This window comes from Phaenicophaeus curvirostris, chromosome 4 (assembly GCF_032191515.1).
Source record: "Phaenicophaeus curvirostris isolate KB17595 chromosome 4, BPBGC_Pcur_1.0, whole genome shotgun sequence".
Lineage (NCBI taxonomy): Eukaryota > Metazoa > Chordata > Aves > Cuculiformes > Cuculidae > Phaenicophaeus > Phaenicophaeus curvirostris.
The window spans coordinates 53,351,238-53,373,064 of record NC_091395.1 but is presented as its reverse complement, the minus strand read 5'-3'; the positions used below and the strand labels follow the sequence as shown (position 1 = coordinate 53,373,064).

The 21,827-nt window shown below is 41.5% G+C and overlaps 1 protein-coding gene across 8 annotated transcripts in view; it reads right to left on the bottom strand.

Annotated features, from left to right (window-relative positions):
• Positions 1 to 21,827, bottom strand: part of APBB2 (amyloid beta precursor protein binding family B member 2) — a 192,994-nt gene that overhangs the window by 132,239 nt on the left and 38,928 nt on the right. For all 8 annotated transcript variants that reach the window (XM_069856132.1, XM_069856135.1, XM_069856137.1 and 5 more), the window contains exon 2: positions 1,964 to 2,059. The gene's annotated coding sequence lies outside the window, so the exon portion shown is untranslated. The remainder of the gene's footprint in view (positions 1 to 1,963; positions 2,060 to 21,827) is intronic.

Below are 21,827 nucleotides of genomic sequence, written 5' to 3'. Positions count from 1 at the left end.
TCTCACAAAGCTGCCTACAAGACACCTAATGTCAGGCCTATGGCTGCACCATGCCCTGGCACAGTGTTTCCTGACAGTGAAACAGAGGCCAGACAAGATCATGCAACAAGCAAGTCACCTGAAGATTCCCTGACAGACAACCCTTTGGGGAACTGGGCATGGCTGCAAAGAGGAGCAGGATGAGTTAGGGTGACTGGTTCTGTTAAGGTAAAGGCCCTCAACCCAATAGCTTCTTCCCCAGGGAAAAGACTGGAATTCTGTTTAAGGGAAATTATGAGACTCTCTTATTGACACATAAAATGACTCAGGACAGCAAGAAAAATTACAGATTCTTCTGGTGAGGGGAGAGAACTAAAAAGAAAGGGGGGAAAAAAGATTAATAAAAAAGACATGGGAATGACCTAGCATATGATACAATTTAATAATGTATCTAAAACTCTTATGTTCTAGAATACTGCTTGATTCCCATGTAAGAATTGAGGGCCTGTCATGTAGGTATAGAGAATAAAAAGTAAAACTTCGAAAGAAAAGTTGCACCATTAGCCCAGCCTCCTGTGTACTACAGTATTACAAGACCAGTAAGTCTGCTTGATTAATGCAGCATTGACAACAAGCACAAAGACCAAGACTAACACTGAATCCTTACATAAGCCCTTAAGAGCCATCTCACTGCAACAGCTACAACATCTGTGCCTCACACAACTGCGTACCAAGTGAGGTTAGCCCTGGCTGGAGCCTCATCTTTCCCTTTGTGCAAAGGCTGCTTTAATAAGTAATATCTTGTCTCACCAGAGTATAGCTTTATCCAGCAGGGGGAATATAAAAACAAACAAAAAAACCCAAACCACCGAAACATAAAACCTCTGGAACTCTTCAGGATGATAAATCCTTTGTAAATAAGGAATTATTTGGCAAAAGTAAGAAGCAGCATGAAAGATCATTTTCAAAATCAAAACATCAGCTGGGTGCTAGCATTTATCCCCTCTCTACCTTTTAACTGATCAGCTGAAGAGGACACTGGGAGCATAAGAGTTTGCCCCACAAGTCAAGCAAGAACTTCAGGCATGCATAAGATCTGCACAGTGGCCATGAGGCTGACACACATCCGAAAGCTCTGCCAGCTCACCTCCATCAGTTAGAACTGTACAAAGTAACGCTTTTAAGGATCACATCAGCAAAACCCCAAAGAGTGCATTTCAGGAAGGTGGAACAGCAATCATGATGGAAAGACTTCCTCCCTTTGGCAGCAAAAGGTGTAGTTTCTTTGCAGTTCTCTGCCAGTACACCTGCTTGTATGTTGTAGGCAAACCGACATACTTAGCCCCAGTCTTCCAGCTAATACCACTTTCCTTGTGAGCAGACAATGCCAGACCTCTAACTTGTTATTTCTGAAGATGAGAATCCCTGTGGCTTGCCAGGTACTGGGAAGTATGCCCCCAGCCTGTCAGGTCACATGAGAAGGAAAGGAAAGCCGCAATGCCACAGAGATGGCCTCAGCTGGAGCCACAAAGCAGCTGCTTGCTGTTGGGTCTCCCTCCCACTCAGGGGTCCACACAGAACCATTTGAATGCATCATAGGAGTCTGCACTTCTGCTGTACACTACACTGAAATTCAGCACACTGACACCACAGAAAACAGCATTACTATGAAACACCACTGTTGCATACAGCCTTTTCTCACATGAGGCGGCAGTGCAAGTTGTAGTGTTCTGTCACACAGATATATCTAATCTGCAAGAAAGGATAAACCAAGAACTGCTCATGCTGGAGTCTAGAAGAGCTGGAGCATCTTTGTTAACAAGTATCATGATACACGACATAAGCACTACATAGAAATGCAAGTACCCCTGGTCTCTATGCTGGGAGAAATGCGACTTCAGCATCTGAGACATGGGACAAGCACGGAAAGAGACCCCCACCCCATGACTCCAGAGGATTCTCAGACACAAAGCAGGTTACTTACTCTCCCCAGCTTGTTGGTGGAAAGCCTGTATCAAAGCACCACGTCCTGGAGTCCTGGGCACCAGCAACCCTCAGGCTGCTGCAGAAATCAGGAAAGCTGCAAAACAAAAACAAGTCACATACTAGAGTTTTCATTTATGAAGAGTCAAGGAGGGATTCATGAGAACTACTGAGCTCACAAAGGCACAGGTTACCAGAAGAAACCCACACAGCCGCCCTCTGTGGTGGCAGGAGCCTGGGAATCAGACGAGCAGTACAAGTGATTGAGTAATCCAAACAGACACATTCAGTTTAAATCCTTAAAAACCATCTGCATTCAACAATGCGCTCACAGAAGATGTAAAAGCAGAACAGAGGAGCCCTATATTACAGTGCAGGGATCTTCCCAAACCAGGTAGGTGTCGCAAGCTGCTGTCAGACTATGACAGCTTGGGCATGTAAGAGAAGCTGCAAAGCATGCTTTAAATTCTTCCTTTCTCTGTGCACCATATTACAGACCTGCAGTTTTCCCCATGCACGAAAACCAAATGTCACAAAGAAAATTAATTTAGATACAGAGATGAGTCCCAAATTAGAAGAAAGCAGAAAAAAATCCTCATTAAACAGCACTTTTCTTACTCAGTTTAGAAAATAAAGTAAAAAATCATCTTTTCAATTATTCTTGTGTTCTGTAGACATCAAACATATAACTTATATTTGCAAAGTCTTTAGGCTGTATCACAGTCAGTTCCCAATCGTTCTGCTCCCAGTAAATGATTACATTATTGCTGAGGGGTTTGGTACTGAAAAATACATTTGGATTGTTGCCACATAGCGACAGAAGTCACGTTATCTCCCCATCAAAAGATACTCCACCAGTGGTAGCAGATCTGTCAGTCAAACTGCGTTCTAGGATTCAAGGTATTATTCAACTTTTTACTTGCCTTCCCATCTGGAGAAAACAAATCTGCAAGACAGAGGACACAAATCTCATCTGCCATAGAGCTTACAAAAAAATTCTCTGTTAAAGCAAAGCTAGGCTAAATCAAGCCAAATTATATTCCATTTTAAAGAGAGGTTTATTTTTTCCTGTCCATATTCTAACGGAAATCCAAGAACTATAAATCCTAGAAAGTACTGAGACAGAACAGATCATTAGAGAACACTAAAAATGTCCTTAATAAAAATCACATTTGTCATTTGGAAACTTAACGATGGGCACTTTTTTGTATGCCAGATGAAAGGTGATTTTAAAATCTAAAGCTTTTTACAGAAGTCAAGAAAATATACTCATTTTCATTTCAATAATGAAGTTGCACTTTTAAAAAACTCTTCAAGGGGCAGGAAGAAAACAAAGCAAAGCTCATTAAACTAATATTTTATCCCAATTTAGCAGGCACAGTTGTGGACTTCTGTATCAGATGATCAGATTTCAGTATTCAAAAGAGAAAAAAAGAGGGAGAGAAAGAAAACACCATGTTAACATCCTCATACTAGTGAAGCCAAGAAACTAGTGATTTCCTTCTGTTTGAGATTCATAGGTAATAAGCAAAACTTTCTGGGTTAAGTGTTCATATCCTAAACTTCTTCACAGACTGATCATATATGCTAGCTTGTTTCCAAATATTTTTAAGGGGTTTCTTCCAAGGGTAAACAAATGGATGCATCCATCTGTGGTGGCATGGGCATGTTTTATACCCCATCTTCTTCAACTTGTACACAAAAACTGATGTGCTCTAGGCCAAGCCTAGTGTAACTGCAACAGAAATAGTGGCCGACGCAATAACAAATAAAAACAGCTCAAAAAGCATTTTACATTTGGAACAAGACCATTTTTTCATCTGTATTAAGACAGGGTCAGCGGCCCATTAAAAGATCAGAGGAAACGCTGAAATACAAAATTCAGCTCCAAGGTAGGAACAACCAAGCCCTCCAACAAAACAGCAGATGGGAAATTGCAAACCAAAATTTCAACAAGAGATATCAGACCTCACATCCAAAGGGATATTAACACTGATGACATACTCCTGAAACTGCTCTACTGCACACAAAATTTTCTATTTCCCAGCAGAGAATCTCTCCTCCTCTACCCTGAGTATCCTTCCCTTTTCTCTGTGTCCTGCTGAACACATCCACCACTACACCCACATTTTTGCCACGTACCCCGCTTTGAAAATTGGCAGACCTGAAAACAACAACTCAGCGGTGAGGAAGGAATTTTTCTTTTCCTGTTTATAAATCTTAATATTTCAAAGAAAAGCTCAGCCAGCCAACAGTGCAGCAAGTTCGGTCTCCCATAATAATTCACTTAGGGCTTTATTAAAAACAGTAAATTGGAAGGCAAACAGCATGCAGGCACTGATACACTTCTTCGAAAATGAATACGCAAATGTTTAACGCCCACAGATGACAAAGAAGGAACATGCTGTTACAATTAATGAAATAAACAACTGGCTGCTTGAGATAATACAAGGTGCTAGTTTAAAAAACTAAATGGTCCCTATCTCTTTCTTTTGCAATGATGAGGCGACAGCTACATACACTTAAAATAGGATTAGATATTGCTTGGTACTTGGATTTCTAAGGGACACAGACCTGCCATCCAATCCTGAACTAGCCTCAAAAACAAGTGATCTTACAAACGCCAGCATGCCAGATGATACCAGGCATACCACAGAACTTCACTTAGAAGTAGTACTATTGAACAGAAGACATCATCCAGCAAAGAAGAAATTTGGGAGTTATCACTCTTGTTGAGTTGCTAGAAGCAAATTTACCTTTGTAGATCTCTCAAAGAGGAGACATTCACCTGATAAAGACTCCTCATGGATTTCTTATGTCTGAAATAAGACCAAAGCTACTTTCTTGAGGTTTAGCAGGAACTTGCCAAGCTAGGAACCACTGCTACTTTCTTCCTCCTGCTCCACCGCAGACTGTACTTGTGCCTGGTGGCTTCCCACCAAGAACTAAGGAGGTTAGCAGGTTTGATTGCTCTTCTTTCCAACCTGCTTGCTCTTGGTAAGGAATCTTAAAGTTTAGGCAGGTTTCCAATCATCAAATTTCAACTGGAGTTGTTCAGTAGCAAAATAGGCTTTATACTGCAGTAACTCTTTTGTCCTGAAGCACATGCTGTAGAAATGGTACGTTCCCCAGCAAAGGCACTGCATTTGTGTTCTCACCTTTAAATTAGGAAAAAACCTGCACCAACAAGGTTCTTGGATGCTTCCGTTGATTTAAATTGAGCTACTGTGATTTAAACCTTCTTAATCTAAAAACTGACACCAAAAAATAAAAATATTCACCAACCCTCCCCCCTCCCTAGTTGGCAGCTGCTTCTCAGATGGCCCCAGCAGAGACCAGCCAGTCTGGGCTTAGGGGTGGCACATCTCTCTATGGTGAGCAACAGTCACATACTACTTCACCTCAAAACTTTGTTTTATAGGAAAACAACCCCACCTATCTGCATCAGGGAATATAAATTTTGAGGACTGAATCACTGTGTGTCTTTCATAGTAATGGCTTTATACTGCTAACAGCCTTTAAGCCTGCCTGCGCTGGCAGAAATGTCACTAATATGCATATCAGCAGGGGTCCAGTCTCTCTGGTAAAAACAACTATAGATTTCTGAATTCCTGTGTTTTTGGAATTGAAGCACAGTTAGAAACTTATGCATGAGGTTGAGGATATTACATATGTACTGTACTTGTCATATAAAGACAAGTGAGCAGATATCAGTACAAAACTGGTGACGGTTTTCATGCTGCTGTTTTCTCTAAACACAGACACACACAGGCATGCTACATTTACATTATCAGACTGGGGAAACTGCCTGAAATTGTCTTTTAAACAGGAATCACAGGATTCCACTTGTTCCTCCATTAAAATTTCCACCTCTTCCCCCATTTAAAAAAAAAGAAGAAAGAAGTTGTCCAGAATAACATCAATGATTAATAGTACAGCATGGTCATCTATTTCAGGGAAAATTTTTTCTCTTTCCTTCTAGAAGGCAAATTACCAGTTTCTAACTCCAGTCCATCAGACAGCTTCCTGGTGAGCCTTGTGCAATGGCCCCAAGAAATCAGCCTGATGGGGTTTGTTTTCGGAAGCAGGAGAGAAGGCACAGCTGAGTTTTTTTTCTGAGGTATGTAGGGGCCTTAATTTGGAAACAGCTTGAAAGACAAAACCAAACCAACAAATAGTGTTTTCCTTAAAAAAAAAAAAAAAAAAGAAAAAAAAAAGAAAAACCTGCCAGGTGTATTAACAAGTTGCAAGTCAATGTGACAGCTGTGGAGGACTCTCATAACATAATGATGGGTAAAAGACTCATTGCAGATGGGGTGAGAAGGCTGCTGTCACCACTTCAAGAATTCCCTGACATTTTTAGCATCTACCTTTGTCTGCATCTTACCTTCTCTGACAGCAGTTTTTTGCCAAATCCACAAAAGGAACCACCTTACACATTAATTTACTTGCTGCCTCACTACTGACAGTATCACCTAGATGATATTTCACCTTCCAGAATTTTTGAAGCACAATTTTTTGAAGGTCAGGAAGAAGTATTTCTTTCACAATTAGTGGCTAAAACACTGAAATGCATATGGCACTGTTTTATTTATGAACCCTGAAAAGTCCAGCTACACCAAAGGGATTTGGTTACCTATTATTTGCAGGAGAGATCCCACTCTTCTCCTTCCAGGTTAAAAAACACATTCTGGTCACCTTTCTGAACAGGGCAGAAAATGGGTTGGGTCCTCCTAGGCCAAGAAGAAACATGGGCATGGGTCTTCTGCCTTCCCACAACGCATGCTGACTGTGGGGGTCCCCATAGAAGAGACCAGGAGGAGGGAAAGTCCTGGTATTTATGAATGATATTCAAATCTGCCACCTTCAATTTAATGATTCTTTTTATGAAAAACATCCAAAGTGGATATATGAAGGTTTTTGCCTGTGTTTTGTTTTTCTTTTCAAAGTTTTGCACAGAAGGAGGCACTGTCAGGCTGGAAGGAGAGCTAAGAAATTCTATCATGTCACTCTGGACCAAAGCTGTATTTTTATTTCAGCAAATCCTCCCCACCATCAACCCAAATAATTTACACAGACCTTAGATTGCCTGTGACTGCTCCCAAACACCAGGGTGTTACTTTGTTCCTCTGACTTACTACTTTTCTCGGGTCTCAGAGCTGTGCTGCACAGACACCAAAGCAGAAGAATGCAAAGCACTGGGAAGACACTGAAGTAGAATTCACATTCTGGCCCCAGTTCACATGATGCTGTCAGATTGTGGAACCCTAGAAACCCTCTGCGATTCGTGTTCTGCTTCTACAGTTCCCCATAAATCATATCCTACCAGTAAAAACTTTTACAGAAATATCTTACCCTTATAGCCTTAGGGAGCTGGTATTTCCACTGGTGAGTAATTCAGCTTGCTAAGGGTGAACCAGTCAGCCCAGGCAAGGAGCTGTTCCAGAATGACAGATGCTGTTCTGGTGCTGGGTCTCAGCACACATACATCCAATGTATAAAAGCCAACAGAAGAGGAGAACATAGGAACATCCTGACTGCAGATCTCACATTCTGGGGCAGGCAGTTTACAGTGTGCTGAGCACCCACCCAGCAGCACAAGTAAGCCTTGTGTCCCTCACCTTCCATCCCTAAGCTCAACCATTCCCTCCAGGTGTCAGTATCACTGCTATCACAACTTGCCACAAGAACCAGATAAGTAGCTGCTATTATAAAACTGTCTGAGGAAACATCTGGGCTCTGGCTGACAGTCTGTGGGTTATTATGTAAAAGTACAGCATAGAGGTACATATATCTCAACAGCAACTCTTCAAGCACAGTCTAAGTACCACTGTGGCATGTTTTCCCCCCAAGTGGATGGCAATCAAGCCGTATTTCCTGTTTGCTCACCTCTCCTGACCCAAGCTTTAGACCTCACAAGAGCCTAACATGTGATTCACTGTTAGCATTTCAGCAGCAGAACAAGCGTGCTTTGAAAATGCTCAAGCAGCTGGGTTAAAAAGAATTTTAAGAAATAAAAAGAGGAAAGAAAGAAACTTGACTCAAAATTTGCTAACAAAATGGCCTGGAATTTCTCGTAAAAAAAATCTTATTCTTTGCACCATGGGGTGCAACTTAGCTAGCTGAACAATCTTTCAAATATACATTAAGAGAAAAAACAACCTTACTTTCACACAGGCATCAAATTTTATGGAGTTAATCGAAAGCCTGGGAATTCACGCTGATACATGTGACAGAGACCGACCAAAATGGTTAGAAGCAACTAAAGATGCTCATCCACGAGCTGTCAGAGAGAAAATATCTCCAACTGATTCCATTTCTTAGCAGACATATTGTACTTGAGACCAGGTTTTATCTGTCACTTAGAGAAAGACCTGTGGGTGATGAGCATTCAGGTCAGACACACCTTTTCTGCAGCAACCCACAGCACTACTATTCATGTGTTAAAACCCCACGTCACAGCAGGAGCCAGTAGCAATGAATAATGCAGGATATACAGTCACTCTAGCACATATCATACCCATGGGATATGGAGGCAGCATTTTAGCTTAGGTCATCCTTCTCCCTCCAGAGCGCAAGCATGCTCTTTGATTATTTTCTCTCCCCCACTCCCTGCTCTGCACATAGATTAATAGGTCAAACCCAGCAAAACAGGATAAGCGGCTGAAGAAGAAACTGGGACGCAAACAGAAATGCAATACACCCTCTCACAAGATGATGCTAGAACATGACATGATCTGCTCAACTGAAGAGCTCCACAAACCAGAAACACAGTTTTCCCAACGAGGTAGTCCTGTGTTCACATTTCCCAGCAGACATATGCTTCCACTATTAATACAATAATTTCACAAAGCATTAGGTAAAACGGGATAAATTAAAATGAAGTGACACTCAGCCTCAGATTGTGTAACGCTGCCTCAATGAAGGCAGATTACTAGAAGTGCACTGCAAAACTGGAGTGAAATCTGAATGAACAAGTCAACTTCTTTTTTAAAAAGGCATTATTCACCTGTGGTCTAAGTACCAACTCTATCAGTAACTGACTTCAGTTATTTACTCCTATCCCAAGTAATATTATTATTATATAATTCTCCCCAGACCCTCCCGATATTCTCCAATGCTTTCTGGCTTATGCAGCACAGAACAGGGTGCTGCATCTTAGAGCATCCTTCGTACTTGCCATGCCAAGGCAAGACAAGAGCTTATGGCATCATGGGACAAAGCACTCAGTGATACCAGCTCAGCTACCACTCTGCCAGCACTGTTGGCCTTCACACAGCTTTCAATTTAGCCTGGGCATCCACTCACACTACAGATTTATTATGCCATTAGAACAATGTCTTTGTCTTGCATCTGCGTTGTTCCATATTATTTCTTTTACACTATTTTCATTTATACAAGAAAATCTATGTAGGAAAATTTGTCCAGCAGGAGACCAAATTGCTTTCACTAAAGCTCAGGCAGACTTTCAGACTGCACACTTAAAAAGAGCACACTAGAAAAAAAGGCAAAATAAAAGGCTTAAGTCTCTCTCCAGTTTCAGTCAGAATCAATTTTAATGATGCTGCTACAAACCCTTATAATTTTGGCTTCAAGGCCAGCTAAAAGACATTGAAGAACCTTTAACTTAAGTAACGTGTACTAACAGAGATGATACAGATTCCAAACACTAGGACAACACAGTCAAAACATTTTGCACAATAGCTGTTTAGCTGTAAAAAGAGATAATCTTCCCTGCCTTACAAATCCCTGTCGTTCTGCTTCAGAAGAGACAAGAAAGAGGGGAATAAAGTTAAAACAAAACAAAACAAAAAATTACAGAATTTTTTTTTTCCCCACAGTAGATTTTACGCAAGCCTATGAAAGGTTGATCTCTTCTAGGGTTGATCTCTTAGAGAAGGAAAGCAGACAAAAAAATATGTCAGCTGTGGTCTCATAATTCCTACAGAGAGAGATATGTAGAGATATATATATATATTTTATTTTTACTTAAGACTGCAGTTCTAATGCTATGCAGTATTTGCTCAATTTCCTACCTCTGACAGGGAGATCTATTAATGGTGCAATAATCTGATGAAAAGAACTAGCTTAATTTTCTGATCATCTTCAAAAAACAAGCATACTCCTTCCTACTGTGTCAAAATCCGCTGTGAGGCTAAAACCTCTTATCTAATACATATACTTTCAGGTTTTGTTGGTTTTTTTTTTTTTCAAACTAACTTGCTAGAAGAGATCCTGCAGTTTCTCCTGAGAAAATGGTGATTAACTATTCAAGCGACAAGAGGAAAAAAATACACTTTCCACAGAAGAGAATTTAGGAAGATAAAAGATACAAAATCATCAGCTACAGAAATGTCCTAAGAACCACTGCCTAAAGAGCAAACTCCAAGGATGTCTGTCAGATGACAAGAAATCTGGTACCTACGTGCCAGAGATGTTGCTCTTGTATAATACACTCGTTTCCTGCTTGGATCAATGACTTCCCACTGTTCTTAGTTTGACCTCAGACTTCAGAACAACACTGACTGTATCTGCTTTAAGTTATACAAAGCTTCCCTTAACCATCCTAACAAGCTTCAAAAGTTTATCCCCAAGTTCAGCCATATTCCATCCTGCAGCACACAAGTATATTTTTAGTTTATTTGAAAAATGCTTTCTGACTACTGCAGACAAAACATCACGTCCAAAGAACTACACGCTGTAGGACTGCACTCAATTTCTGCTTTGTTAAAAAAGGACTCAGCAATGACTTCTGCTCATGTATGATTATACAGCCAAGAAACACAACACATCCTCACTAGTCCAATGTGGCAGTTAATCATAAAATAAAAAAAGAATCCAAAATCCTTATTTGCTTAATTTGTTAGGAAACATAAATGCATTATTAGGAAGATCTTTCAGAAAACAGTCACTTCTAGAGTGTTTTATTTAACAAAACAACAATAATAAGGTTGTGGATTAGTAACTATATTGCTGCACTCCCAAAACAGGCTCATTTAGGTTCTTTCCAAGTTCTCCATTCCTAAAGCTTTAAAACCTAGATTTTTATTAGCAAGAGTTGTGCTTTTTTTGTTGGAAATAAGTTCATACACATGCACACAAGAGACAACTATCTACGTATTAAATCAAAAAGCTCATAAATTAATCTATTCTTTAATTGGAAGGCAATTCTCCTACAGGATGTCACACAGTATTAATTACACTGTGAAATGGTTACATTTACACCTCTTATCAATACCAAGAAGTCAAACTACAGAAATTAATACATTGCTGCAACACTGCAGCCTTCAGTAAAATGCCCTGTACGTTGCTACAGACACTTCTATTAAAACACAGGAAATATCATCTCAAAACCAACCTGAAAGCCACTATTACCAGGAAGGAACAAAATTTACCCTAATAACATTATCTCACCCTAGCTCACTTATAGCCCTATCATTTCTAGCTATGAATTACACCCTTCTGCCATCCTCTTGTTTTAACTCAGGCCTTGATACCAGAGAATTACATGGATTTTTATCCCCCCCAGAATACTGTTTTTTTTCAATTCATGCAGAATCATCCATACCAGTAAGAAAACGAGAAGCATCATACACAACCACAGTGAGAGGGATCTCAACACTGTGCTCCCAAACTGAATTTGACACAGAGTAAGAATTCTCCCTCACCTCTAATAGAAGATTGCCCTAGTTATGCACTCCAGTGCTCTGCCCTAGTGCCTCCGAATTCCCAACACACCAACTCCTGCTGTACCAAGAATGCCAGCTATGTTTAGCATTTCGTTTGGAGGTACTGTAGGAACCTAGGGTCAGCAAGTAGCCACAGGCAGTCAAGTTTACTCAAAGCAGTTAAGGTAATAAATACAGGGGGATAAAAAGAAAGCAAAAAAGAATGAACCTTTTAGCTAAAGACAGAGGGGTTTGACAGGTTCTTAAGTGAGTACTGGTAATAACTATAAGCATGACAGTGATGCTGGCTTGGACAGGAAAGTTCCAGAATTGTCTGTGTATTGATCCTGATTAAACTGTGACAGAAGATGCAAGATGCTATGAATTTGAAGTTAAAAGAAGGTGCTCTACAACAAGAAGCGAAGTATGTAATGGACAGAACAAACTGAGCTGAAGTACTGATGGAGAAGTCTTGAGGAAGTCTCCAGCAAGTCAGTGGAATTTAGCCACTTGTGCTGCTTTTGGCTGCAGTACAGTTAATTTTCTTCATAGTAGCTGGTATGGGGCTAAGTTTTAGATTTGTGCTCAAAACAGTGTTGTTAACACAGTGATGCTTTAGTCATGGCTGAGCAGCACTTACACAGAGTCAAGGCTCTTTTTGCCTCTCACCCGACTCCACCCGTGAGTAGGTTGGGGGTGCACAACAAACTGGGAGAGGACACTGTCCCAGCTGACCAAAGGGATATTCTATACAATATGGCATCATGCAGAGCATATAAAGCTGGAGGAAGAAGAAAGAAAGGAGGGACGTCTGGAGTGACGGCATTTGTCTTCCCAAGTAACCATTAAATGTGTTGGGTCCCTGCTTTCCTGGAGAAGGCTGGACATCTGCCTGTCAACGGGAAGTAGTGAATGAATTCCTTGTCGTGCTTTGCTTTCCTTGCATGTGCATCTCAATCCATGAGTTTTCTCACTTTCACCCTTCAGATTTTGGACATTAGGAAAAACTTCTTCAACAAAAGCATTATCAAGCACTGGAACAGGCTGCCCAGGGAGGTGGTTGAGTCACGATCCCTGGAAGTATTTAAAAGTCAGGTAGTAGATGAAGTGCTTAGGGATATGATTTAGTAGTGGGCAGGTATGGTTTGGCTTAATGATCTCAAAGGCCTTTTCCAACCTAGTGATTCTATGATTCTCTCCCCCTTCCCAACAGGGGGAGTGAGCGAGTGGTCATCTGGGGCTTTAGTGCTGGCTGGGGTTAAATCGACACCACTAATTTCACAGAACCTAGAATGAGGGCTGTGTCACAACTGAAAAACAAAATTCAAGACTCTTTTGGAGCTTACAAGTATTGTTCTTCACACACATCACCTCCAAGATGTCTCAGAACCTATTAGCTCTAGAAACAAAATCACCGACCAGTCACACCAAGGCTGAACACAGACAGCTGATGTAGGATAACCTGGAAGTCAAAGCATTAATTCCTACCAGACCCTTCAAACCCTAAACAGTGCCAGAAGTTGCTACTGCACGCTATGAGAAGTGAGCACCTACAGCTTTTGTGAAGTTTACTAAAGACAACAAGAATTCCCACTGTTTCCAGTTTACCCACCTAAGAAGCTACCTGTGCTCAGAGCAACTCTGGGAGAATCACCAGGTCCAAGACTTTCTGTTAGGAATGTAAGACTCTGTGTGTGTATGTATGTACATACGCATAAGTATGCATGTGTATGGACCCAGGCACACATTTTAGATGCCTGCAAGCCCAGTCCATTCAGAGTCTTCACTTAAAAGAAACTTATTTCCATAGCCAAAAGCTACAGTGAAATTTAATATTGCTATTAAACTTCAGGCAAGCAGAACTTAAATGGAACAGAGTGTCCTGGACTCAAGAGGTTAAACTGTTGAGTATGAACAGGCAGCACTCACCTCAGCTTATGGAATCATTTCACGTACGCTCAGCTGCAGAAAATACAGCCAGCAGAATGAAAATCTTCACGTAATGGTAGTTTAATATTCACACTGATTTAAACCAACTGTCTTTTACAGCTATAGTTGGCCTTTAGACTGGCTCAGCCACCTCATCACAGCAACGCGGTCTCAAGAATGCATCTTCTTTCAAGGGGCTAGTTTTCAGCTGGGTCCTCACATTGACCCACTTAGACATCAGACCACAGGGGTGCAAGGGAGGAGGGAAAGGTCCACTGTAATAGCTTGAAGCACACCTTTTAACAGTTAATGCCAGCAACAGCTTTCAAAACATTAATTTTGGAGCAGTCTCAAAGCGATGTGAAACAGAGCCCATAATCTTTCACCATGCCTTTAAAATTCACTCAAAGATGTCACATCTGGCACATGCAACAGGCCAGGAGCATCGCCAGCACTAATGACTCAGATGACACACATAACCTCATCAATGTGCTTGACTCTTACCCTGCCCACTCTGCATTTTCCATGTTTAAAAATAGGAGGACAAAAAAATTTTAAAATCTCGTTGGGATCATACCTGAGGCTTACAGAAATCCCCACGTGTGTTCATATAAATTTCAGATGGGAGCCTGATCTAATTTCAGCACAGACAAAGAGGTTCTCCTCCTTCTCTAAAGTCCAGAAAGAGGATGCAGAAGCTGACACTGGGACAGACCTGCTCGCTCCTTGCAACCTGGGAAAGTAAGAGAAGAATGACCCCAGCAATAGTCAAGCAAAAGCCTACCTGAAATATCTAGTGTACACTGCCCACAGTAACAAGCACTTTTAAAGAGATGCCTTTTGTCAGAAACATCAGCCAGGATGGGCACCACTCAGAAGCCCTATGAGCTTCAGCAGATGCAGGAGACTGAGCACAACAATCAGCAATGGGATTTCACTTGCAGAAGCATTACACGAGTCCCCATACACTGGATACCCGGTCAGAAGAATGACGAAGATTCCAGCATCCCTGCAAGTCAAACACTTTATGCAATAGTCACAAAAGTATTAGTGTAAAAATAAAGACAGAGCTTGAGAAAGCACCAACACTAAAGTTCAAGCCAGGTTAAGTTTAGAATCACAGAATCACAGAATAACCAGGTTGGAAGAGACCCACCGCATCATCGAGTCCAACCGTTCCCATCAAACACTAAACCATATCCCTCAGCACCTCATCCACCCGTGCCTTAAACACCTCCAGGGAAGGTGACTCAACCACCTCCCTGGGCAGCCTGTTCCAGTGCCCAATGACCCTTTCTGTAAAGAATTTTTTCCTAACGTCTAGCCTAAACCTCCCCTGGCGGAGCTTGAGGCCATTCCCTCTTGTCCTGTCCCCTGTCACTTGGGAGAAGAGGCCAGCACCCTCCTCTCTACAACCTCCTTTCAGGTAGTTGTAGAGAGCAATGAGGTCTCCCCTCAGCCTCCTCTTCTCCAGGCTAAACAACCCCAGCTCTCTCAGCCGCTCCTCATAAGGCCTGTTCTCCAGCCCCTTCACCAGCTTTGTTGCTCTTCTCTGGACTCTTTCCAGAGCCTCAACATCCTTCTTATGGTGAGAGGCCCAGAAAATGCAAAAGAAACCGGGGAAGCATTCTGCTAAGGGAGACGGACAGTCACAGTAATTTAGACATGGTCTTAAATCAATGGCGAATGCTTTGGTGTAAGTGAGGAGAGAACCTCGATCATAGCAGTTATTAGCAGACAAAATGTGTTCCCAGTGAAATCAATGGGGCTGGGATTCTGCACTGTGTTTCCATAATTAACATCTTGTCAGTTAAATATACATTTGGCCATTAACAAATTTTTAGAGAAATCAATGCATTAAATATTTTTTTGAAACCACCACACATCTTCCATACAACAAGTCAAAAGAGGTGTGTGTTTAAAAACCTCATTTGCAAGGTCACCTCAAAATTCTCAGTGCATTCATGCCAGTCACCATCTGCTACCTGACCTCCCAGGGTAGTTATTACTGATCATCTTTCCAATTAATCCAATTTCTGTCTGTACTCCTAACAAGCATCTTTTAAAATCACCTAAAGATAGTCTACTAAAAGAAATCAAAACTCAAATCTATTTCTAGTTACCAAAAAAAAAATAAAATCCATAATTAGTGTTTAAACTTTAACATGCAGAGGATTATTTAAAAAAAAAACCCACATATTGCCATCCAGCAAGAATTCCTAGGAGATAAGCTTTGCTGCTTACCACTAGATTATGAACTACATCCTTACGGGTTGACCATCACAAAAGCATGTGAAGATTTATGTTTAACAATATCCTAGCGTGGCTGGGACAGTCAGCAAAACCAGAGCTTTCAAACCTAATGGCATGGGGTAGTTAAGTTATGGCAAGAGCAAGTTATCTGACTACAGCGCTGCATTAGCTAAGAACGGAGTAGTTCACCTCACACCTAAGGAAGATTGGACACAGCCACATGGCCTGAAAAGGCACATCCAGAGGGCTCACAGACCAAAAAGTGGCAACAGCTTCTTGTCTCCGTTCCGTAAAAGAAATTGGCAATATGGAAAAGGAGACCACTTAAAAACCCACAGGTAGTTGCTGCTTTTTTCACAAGGCTTTCAAAAATCCCACGAAGCTCAAAAAAAAAGCAACCAAGCTAAATCCATGAATCCTGACAACCAGGAAAGGAAGTGACTGTGTTTTGTATAAGCCAAGCAAAAATTTCTGTTATGACAGCTTAAATAAAACAGATCCCAAGAGAGGAAATAAATATTAACCCAAGTCATCTAGCATGTTCCCCCATTTCAGATGCAATGGACACCAACCCTCCTAGACTGGGGACAGCATTTCCTTGCTGGTGTCACGTCTGCTTCCCTCTGGGTAAAGAACAATTTTAAGCGTAAAGAACAATTGGAAGCAATTTCAATGCTGCCACGTAGGCTCTGATGACTTTGTTTCAATTGCTTATGTTTCTTTTAAAAAAAAGAGAGTTGATTAGGTAAAAAAAATTACTTCAAACAATCTCCTCACTTCATTAATTTATGGACAGATCGATGATGTCCATTAAAAAGCACAAAAAGACTTCTGAAAGGATACCTTTTAATAACAATGATAATCCTCTTTGCAATCAAATTAGCATGGGTTTTTTTCCCAAAGCCAGGCCACTGTAGTGGGCTGACCCTTGCTGGGCACCAGGTGCCCACCAAAGCTGCTCTATCACTCCCCTCCTCAGCTGGACAGGTGAGAGAAAATATACCTGACAGTTTGTGGGTTGAAACGAGGACAAGGAGATCACTCAGCAATTACCATCACAGGCAAAACAGATTCAGCTTGAGAAAGCTAATTCAATTTATTACTAATCAAATCAGAGTAAGGCAATGAGAAATAAAAACAAATCTTTTCCCTGCTCCTCCCTTCTTCCTGGGCTCAACTTCACTCCTAATTTCTCTACCTCCTCCCTCCCAAGCAACACAGGAGGACAGGGAATGGAGGTTGTGGTCAGTTTGTTATGCGTTGTCTCTGCTGATCCTTCCTCGCTCTCTTCCACTGCTTCAGTGCAGGATCCTTCCTACGGGAGACAGTCCTCCACGAACCTCTCCAACGTTAGTCCATCCCAGGGGCTACAGTCCTTCACAAGCTGCTCCAGAGCAGGTCCCTTCCACAGGGTGCAGGTCCTTCAGGAACAGATGGCTTCAGAATGTGTATTCCACAGGGTCACAAGTCCTGCTAGCAAACCTGCTCCAGCAGGGGCTCCTCTCTCTATAGAGGTCCACATACGTTTCCCATGTGGTCACAGCCTCCTTCAGGGATCCACCTGCTCCAGCTTGGGTTCCTCAACAGTCTGCAGGTGGGTATCTCCTCTTCCCTGGACCACCATGGGCTGGACAGCCTGCCTCGCTCTTTACTACAGTTTGCAGGTGAATCTCTGCTCTGGCACTGGAGCATCTCCTCACCCTCCTTCACCAACCGTGGTGTCTGTGGAGTTGTTTCTCTCACATATTCTCAATCCTCTCTCCAGGTGCGATTTTCTATTGCAGTCTTTTTCCCCCTTAAATCTGTTATTCCAGAGGTCCTACCACTGTCACTGAGAGGCACGTCTTGGAGCTGGCCAGCAATGGGTCTGTCTGACACAGGCAATGCTCTGGTATCTGCTCACCGGATCACTCCTGCAGCTCCTCTGCTACCAAATCCTTGCCAATACAATCACAGAGGCCCATTAGGCAGAGGTGCCACCAGGCCTCCCCACCAGCCCAGGCTGCAGCCAGCACCACACTTGCCTTCTCCTGCCTCTTCTGAAAACCAGCATCGTTCAATGACTTAGGAGCCAAACTGCAATTATCCTGCAGGCAGTCTAACCAACTGCTTCAAAACTTTATTCTTGGAGTTAAACCTACACATCACAGTGAAACAGAGGGCATCTGCCTGTAAATACACAGTGCAACAGTCTGTCTTTTCCAAACATACACTGTGTTTTCTCTCCAGTTGTGAGGAAAGGTTTGGTTTTAAACAGCAACTTAAAAATTCTGCTGTCTACAATTTCTCATTATAAAGTAAAACCGTTTCTTTGAAATCAATGTCAATTTTCTAATGCATGAAACACCGCTCATGGTATAATTTAACCCAACCTAGACAAAGCCCATCTTCTCCTCATGAAGAGGAGACCTTATTGCTCTCTACAACTACCTGAAAAGAGATTGTGGAGAGCAGGGAGCTAGCGTCTTCTCCCAAGTGACAGGGGAAAGGACAGGAGGGAATGGCCTCAAGCTCTGCCAGGGGAGGTTCAGGCTGGACATCAGGAAAAAATATTTCATGGAAAGGGTCACTGGGCACTGGAACAGGCTGCCCAGGGAGGTGGTTGAGTCACCTTCCTTGGAGGTGTTTAAAAGACGGGTAGATGAGGTGCTGAGGGACATGGTTTAGTGACTGATGGGAATGGTTGGACTCGATGATCCAGTGGGTCCTTTCCAACCTGGTGATTCTATGATTCTATGATTCTAAGATACAAGGCACCATAAAAGCTTAAAATGCAGTATGGTTTTTCAATATTTACAACAAATGCAATTTCTTTGAAAATAACTGTTGAAAACTCCTTTTTTTTTTCCATTTCCCAATCACATAAGCAAAGTTTTATCCAAATTCTACTAAGTCAGGTAACAGCTAGAAAGTAAATCTAAAGAAATCTTACACACACCTTTTTACTGCAGACCTTCTCCACAACACAAAATTTAGGTTACTCACCCGTACAGATATAGTACAGCCCTGTTCAGAGTAAAGGTGGCAGTCAAGTTGTATGCAGAAAGAAAAAATTGCCAGCAATTATTCGAGGTAATGAAACATCAGAACAGTGATTACAGTTGGAAAAAAACCCACATCCTACAGAGGCTTTAAAAAAGTTATTTAATTTCACCTGATAGTGCTAAAAGATCAGATTCTTCTTTTGCATTTAAAAGTTTGGTTTAGCAAGGATAATATTTCCTCTGTTTGCACAGTAAGAGAGCACACCTGGAATGCCAATCAGACTTCCTTAGGCTGAATCACACTCTCAAGTACCATAAAAGGTAAATACCTGCAACCACGCAGCTAGGTGAGGTGTATTTCTGTTAGTTAGCTACAACTTACCTCGTCTATATAGGCTTTTTTTTTTTTAATGTATCAGTTTAACCAGTATCCTCTAAATATTAAGCTAGTGAAAATATCTTAGCTGAGGCTAAACAAAAGTAACAGGTCAGAGAATGGAAGATCAAGGATCTTTTACTATTTACAGTGAGAGAGACCTTGTACAAATTGTTTAAGCTCACTGTACCAAAACCCACAACCACCTCAAGAAGTAATTGTGGTTCCTTGACAGGTGTGTCGTAACAACCTGGAAGATACGACCCGTAACATCCTTTATAAGTCTACTGATATCTCATTTTGACACTCCATTTAGTAGAGTATCACAAAAGAATCAGAGGAGTTCTCTCCACCATTTCCAAATCAGAGAACCACAGCAAGATACAAGAAAGTAATAAATCAGTAAACAAGACATGATAAGAGCCATACAAAACTGAAGTCACCTATTACTCACAAATAAGAACATCTTAACAGTCAGAGGAGACTCAGACGAACAATTCTAACACCAAAGTCCCTGCAAGAAAAGATGGATCTTCAGGAATTCAGCCAAACCTGCCCACACAAGGCAGGCAAGATGAGCGAAGAGCCTACTGTCACCTACAGCTCAAATGCAACTTGGTGCCTAGAATCATACATCTTCTGATATTCTTAAATCCTAATTTCCATGCCAGGAAAGGCTTGCTTCAAGTCTTCAAAGCATCTCCAGAGCCATTGACAAAGGATAATAAGCAAGTATATACCATCAGTAAACTCAAGCTATGTCGTTATTTTGTGCTTTAATGGTTTCCTCCATTTCAGATAAAGTACTTCACAAAAAAACCCAAAAAACCCCATATAAAGATTGTTTGTTTTATGAGATAAATACAATGGCAATTTAGGCTAGCTAATAATAAGACAAATCTGCTGTATCAGTTTAACCTTCCAAGGGATATGCATATACAGGTAATAAATACCCAAATCTGAGTGTAGCACAAAGCTAACTGTAGGATTAATCTTAACTTCTAGAAAACCCAAGGGTCTATAAATAGTCCCAACCCAAAAGCATTTCTTCTAAAGCAGCCCATTTAGTTGACCTGCCTGGTGGAATGCGGCTGTGAACAATTATATACCAGAGACTGAACAATTTACAAGCCACAGGATAACACACGTATCTGAGCCCATGATTGGAGCACGCAAGGAGCTACTGCTTTCCTAGCATAGCTAGTCTTCTGAGTAATTACCGTACCAGATCAGTAGTGATTAAAGCTGCAATCCACCAAAGCAATTTCCAACAGCAAGGCCTATCAGTACAGGGTAGTTTTGATCCTCACCCACTTTACTACGTCATGGTTGAGCTGTGAGCATATGTGCAGCAAATTAAGTCAACTTCTTGCTTCAGATGAAGAAATAGTAAAAACGGGTCAAGATGGATCAATTGTTAAGATGTCATGAATCACAGTTTTAACTTAGCAATTACAAGAGACAATGCTCAGTGTCTGAGATGATATAACAACATCCTTACAGGACATCATCTATGACAGCTGAATCAAAATGCATCTACTTACACAGGCTTTTCCAAAGCATTTCACACTGATGCAAAATTGCATAAAAGCCTAAACCTTTCACAGTGAAAGGGAGAGATCTGAGCTCACGCACATCTTAGCTATCCCTAGAGATGCTGCTGCTGCTGCAGCGTACTCAACTGCAAATACTGGCTGTCAGAATAGCTGTCAAACGTAATGACCGATTCAAAGTTCATACGCGCTGCAGCAGTCTTCCACTGCAAGAAAAGCTTTAAATTGCTGATGCTTAATTAGAGAAGTATTCTCGAAGTCCATTCACAATTTGCAACATTTCTTTTTATGATAGATTACTGCAGTATAGAGTGTATCTGATATCTGCAAAACTCAAGGCCAAGGTCAGAAGTCCTTAAGCGGGCAGCAGTACAGAGCTGCTGCAATTTAAAATGAACAAGGAAATTGCACAGTGTAATCAAGATGTTAATTAGTGTATATTTAGTTTGTCAGAAGAAGACAAACAGGGCAACTAAAGAAGGCTGAATAACCACTCTGCTGCTGGAGAAGCTGAGTTCTGTACAGAACTGTATTTCTCACAGTACTATTTTTTATGTGCGTGCAACAGAGGTCAGCCTCCTCCTCATCACACCTAAAAGAGACTCATACCTCTGGCAATTCACACCTGCAACACAGGCATAAAATAACCAAAAAGATTACCAGCTGATTGGGAACACGGATCAGAAACAGCAGCGATGGCAACAATACAGCAAGATTCGAGAGTGAAAAGCTGTGGTTTTACTTATTGTAAAGAGTGAATGGAGATGAATACCCACTGCATTTCAAAGTTTGTGTTAAATCTGGGCAATTAATTTTCAAAAGCCCTGACAGATCACCTCTCCCTTATCCCAAGAAACTTGTGACAGTTATGAAAAAATAAAACCCAGTGCACCTAAAATCTGACACCACAGTGCACCGTGAAACGACGGCATTATGCAATAGTTTTACCTCTTTCCAGTGGGTCCTTCTCCTTTTTCACAAGAAATGCTTTAATCTGGATTTCCAAAGTGCTTCTGTTCAGTGGTGTTCCCACTTGTCTGGTGGGCTCAGTATGGCCCGAGCTTCTCTTCACACACCTCCCAGTCATCCTGTGCCCATTCTG